Genomic DNA, 5,308 nt, shown 5'->3' on the forward strand with positions numbered 1-5,308 from the left:
CTAACAGGAATGTAAAACAACATTTTAAAGAAATAAGCTTTTTTTTTGTGAGTTTGTAACATTTCTGGTAGATTTTATTTCAGCTCATGAAACATGGGGCCGATACTTTACATGTTGCGTTTATATATTTGTTGAGTGTATATATCGGGATGTTTATTTTGGTCATCTCATACAGCCCTGTTCATGGGGGTGTATCCCACTCAGTATACTAACTGAACAGTGTCTTCTCTCTAAATACAATCCTCAAATCATCCAAATGTAAAAGACTAGCTCATGTTTCTCCTGTGGACTGTTAGTGACCGATACACACACACACACACAGGTTGTTAGACAGTCAGTCAGTTACCTACACTACAGTATGTAGATGGCAGAACTAGATCAACACTGTTGCGTATTGGCTTTGTATTGTCCAAGGGTGCATTTCAAACCGACCACTTGGCCCCTAAGCCTTTTATCGAGTGGCCGCTTGCTGTTGTGTTCAATCACTCGAGTCTGCAAGCGTTTTTGTCTTCATATTATTACGTAGCTTTCCACTCAACCCATGGACTGGATAGAAGGGATGAGGGTTCCTCAACATTATGGACTGGATAGAAGGGATGAGGGTTCCTCAACATTATGGACTGGATAGAAGGGGTGAGGGTTCCTCAACGTTATGGACTGGATAGAAGGGGTGAGGGTTCCTCATCGTTATGGACTGGATAGAAGGGGTTGGGGTTCCTCAACATTATGGACTGGATAGAAGGGGTGAGGGTTCCTCAACGTTATGGACTGGATAGAAGGGGTGAGGGTTCCTCAACATTATGGACTGGATAGAAGGGGTGAGGGTTCCTCATCGTTATGGACTGGATAGAAGGGGTTGGGGTTCCTCAACATTATGGACTGGATAGAAGGGATGAGGGTTCCTCAACGTTATGGACTGGATAGAAGGGATGAGGGTTCCTCAACGTTATGGACTGGATAGAAGGGGTGTTGGGTTCCTCAACATTATGGACTGGATAGAAGGGGTGAGGGTCCCTCAACATTATGGACTGGATAAAGGGGTGTTGGGTTCCTCAACATTATGGACTGGATAGAAGGGGTGTTGGGTTCCTCAATATTATGGACTGGATAGAAGGGGTGTTGGGTTCCTCAACATTATGGACTAGATAGAAGGGGTTGGGGTTCCTCAACATTATGGACTGGATAGAAGGGGTGAGGGTCCCTCAACATTATGGACTAGATAGAAGGGGTTGGGGTTCCTCAACATTATGGACTGGATAGAAGGGGTGAGGGTCCCTCAACATTATGGACTGGATAAAGGGGTGTTGGGTTCCTCAACATTATGGACTGGATAGAAGGGGTGAGGGTTCCTCAATATTATGGTCTGGATAGAAGGGGTGTAGGGTTCCTCAACATTATGGACTGGATAGAAGGGGTGTTGGGTTCCTCAACATTATGGACTGGATAGAAAGGGCGAGGGTTCCTCAATATTATGGTCTGGATAGAAGGGGTGAGGGTTTCTACCGAAACATTATGGACTGGATAGAAGGTGTGAGGGTTCCTCAACATTATGGACTGGATAGAAGAGGTGAGGGTTCCTCAACATTATGGACTGGATAGAAGGGGTGTTGGGTTCCTCAACATCATGGACTGGATAGAAGGGGTGAGGGTTCCTCAACATTATGGACTAGATAGAAGGGTGTGTTTCTCCACATTATGGACTGGATAGAAGGGATGAGGGTTCCTCAATATTATGGTCTGGATAGAAGAGGTGAAGGTTCCTCAACATTATGGACTGTATAGAAGGGGTGAGGGTCCCTCAACATTATGGACTGGATAGAAGGGGTGAGGGTTCCTCAACGTTATGGACTGGATAGAAGAGGTGAAGGTTCCTCAACATTATGGACTGGATAGAAGGGGTGTAGGGTTCCTCAACATTATGGACTGTATAGAAGGGGTGAGGGTCCCTCAACATTATGGACTGGATAGAAGGGGTGAGGGTTCCTCAACGTTATGGACTGGATAGAAGAGATGAGGGTTCCTCAACGTTATGGACTGGATAGAAGAGATGAGGGTTCCTCAACATTATGGACTGGATAGAAGGGGTTGGGGTTCCTCAACATTATGGACTGGATAGAAGGGGTGAGGGTCCCTCAACATTATGGACTAGATAGAAGGGGTTGGGGTTCCTCAACATTATGGACTGGATAGAAGGGATGAGGGTTCCTCAACATTATGGTCTGGATAGAAGGGTGTGTTTCTCAACATTATGGACTGGATAGAAGGGGTGTTGGGTTCCTCAACATTATGGACTAGATAGAAGGGGTTGGGGTTCCTCAACATTATGGACTGGATAGAAGGGGTGAGGGTCCCTCAACATTATGGACTAGATAGAAGGGGTTGGGGTTCCTCAACATTATGGACTGGATAGAAGAGGTGAGGGTTCCTCAAAATTATGGACTGGATAGAAGGGGTGTTGGGTTCCTCAACAATATGGACTGGATAGAAGGGATGAGGGTTCCTCAACATTATGGACTAGATAGAAGGGTGTGTTTCTCAACATTATGGACTGGATAGAAAGGCTGAGGGTTCCTCAATATTATGGTCTGGATAGAAGAGGTGAAGGTTCCTCAACATTATGGACTGGATAGAAGGGGTGAGGGTTCCTCAACATTATGGACTGGATAGAAGGGGTGAGGGTTCCTCAACGTTATGTAGCAAGTTATTTTTGTCATCATCACTGACCATGTGTACAGTTGTTGATATTTCAATATTATTATTTTTTTACACCAAAACCATAACCACAATGCTTTATTTTAGCCACTTTCAGTTGTAAACTATAAACTATAAACCACGTCAATGAGTTTCCTCTTTACTGCAAGTAAAGTCCTGTGGTTGAACCAGGCCAGCCCATTTCAGCCCAGCCCAGTACAGCCCAGCCCAGTACAGCCCAGTACAGCCCAGCCCAGCCCAGCCCAGTACAGCCCAGCCCAGTACAGCCCATTTCAGCCCAGCCCAGTACAGCCCAGCCCAGTACAGCCCAGCCCAGTACAGCCCAGCACAGCCCAGCCCAGTACAGCCCAGCACAGCCCAGCACAGCCCAGTACAGCCCAGCACAGCCCAGCCCAGTACAGCCCAGCCCAGTACAGCCCAGTACAGCCCAGCCCAGGCCAGCCCAGTACAGCCCAGTACAGCCCAGTACAGCCCAGTAAAGCACAGCCCAGCCCAGCCCAGCCCAGCCCAGTACAGCCCAGTACAGCTTGGTTAGGCTCAGCAGTGTGAAAAGCCCTTGAGACGGCCTGGATATTAGGCCTATAGAAACACTCCCTGCACACAAACACCATTCCAACATGCATCTCAAGGCTGATGCGCGTGCTTCGGTATCCATGTCAAAGGAGCTGTGGGTTGTTTCTGGACACGGCCTCACATCTACTGAAACACAGGAACTATATGGAAATGGCTTTAAATTCATCTCTGCTGTGAGTTAAACAGCTGTTCCAAAAGAACTGAACAGTGGGGAGAGGAGACAATGGGACCCTGAGGGACTTCTAGCATTGGGTTTAACCCTATAGAGTTATATCTTTATGTACTAGGCTAGCTGTAATCCTACTATTGGTACCTAATGGAGAACTAGAATTCATATGGGAGGTTTGAACTTACACTGGTGACATTGGACAGTTTAGTATCTCTGCAATTATTATCATCGCTGTAGTAGATATCTATGTGAATATATACACACGTACATAACATAGATATCTACTACAGCGATGATAATAATTGCAGAGATACTAAACTGTCCAATACGTAGGGTAAATGTCTGTCATCGGTTCATCCAGACCACATTAATGACTTACTTTGACTACATAGCCACAACGCATTCCTTACACATCTATAAGCATGTCATGAACGTGTTATAACAGGTGTTATAACAGGTTTCTTTTTAAGGCTTCCTGACGTAATAACTGCATCAAATGAAATGTTATTTGACATTACTGCCCCCTCTTCACATGTAGGTTAAAGCAGCCAGCTCTCCTCTAGCTGTTGTTATGGATTCGTTTGTTCTTCACAGTCTCCTGTAGTCTTTCTGTTTCCTACATCCCTGAAAGGGACGTGTGTGTAGCATCCCGAGGGCATTTTGGAGGCAGAACGGAGTGGCTCTCTGCCAGGAGAGGACCTTTTGGAGGCAGAACGGAGTGGCTCTCTGCCAGGAGAGGACATTTTGGAGGCAGAACGGAGTGGCTCTCTACCAGGAGAGGGCATTCTGGATATTAGAGTCACTGTGTGTTGGATATTAGAGTCACTGTGTGTTGGATATTAGAGTCACTGTGTGTTGGATATTTGAGTCACTGTGTGTTGGATATTAGAGTCACTGTGTGTTGGATATTTGAGTCACTGTGTGTTGGATATTAGAGTCACTGTGTGTTGGATATTAGAGTCACTGTGTTTTGGATATTAGAGTCACTGTGTGTTGGATATTAGAGTCACTGTGTTTTGGATATTAGAGTCACTGTGTTTTGGATATTAGAGTCACTGTGTTTTGGATATTAGAGTCACTGTGTTTTGGATATTAGTCACTGTGTGTTGGATATTAGAGTCACTGTGTTTTGGATATTAGAGTCACTGTGTGTTTTGGATATTAGAGTCACTGTGTTTTGGATATTAGAGTCACTGTGTTTTGGATATTAGAGTCACTGTGTTTTGGATATTAGAGTCACTGTGTGTTTTGGATATTAGAGTCACTGTGTTTTGGATATTAGAGTCACTGTGTTTTGGATATTAGAGTCACTGTGTTTTGGATATTAGAGTCACTGTGTTTTGGATATTAGAGTCACTGTGTTTTGGATATTAGAGTCACTGTGTTTTGGATATTAGAGTCACTGTGTTTTGGATATTAGAGTCACTGTGTTTTGGATATTAGAGTCACTGTGTGTTTTGGATATTAGAGTCACTGTGTGTTTTGGATATTAGAGTCACTGTGTTTTGGATATTAGAGTCACTGTGTTTTGGATATTAGAGTCACTGTGTTTTGGATATTAGAGTCACTGTGTTTTGGATATTAGAGTCACTGTGTTTTGGATATTAGAGTCACTGTGTTTTGGATATTAGAGTCACTGTGTTTTGGATATTAGAGTCACTGTGTTTTGGATATTAGAGTCACTGTGTTTTGGATATTAGAGTCACTGTGTTTTGGATATTAGAGTCACTGTGTTTTGGATATTAGAGTCACTGTGTTTTGGATATTAGAGTCACTGTGTTTTGGATATTAGAGTCACTGTGTTTTGGATATTAGAGTCACTGTGTTTTGGATATTAGAGTCACTGTGTGTTGG

This window comes from Oncorhynchus clarkii, chromosome 4 (assembly GCF_045791955.1).
Source record: "Oncorhynchus clarkii lewisi isolate Uvic-CL-2024 chromosome 4, UVic_Ocla_1.0, whole genome shotgun sequence".
Lineage (NCBI taxonomy): Eukaryota > Metazoa > Chordata > Actinopteri > Salmoniformes > Salmonidae > Oncorhynchus > Oncorhynchus clarkii.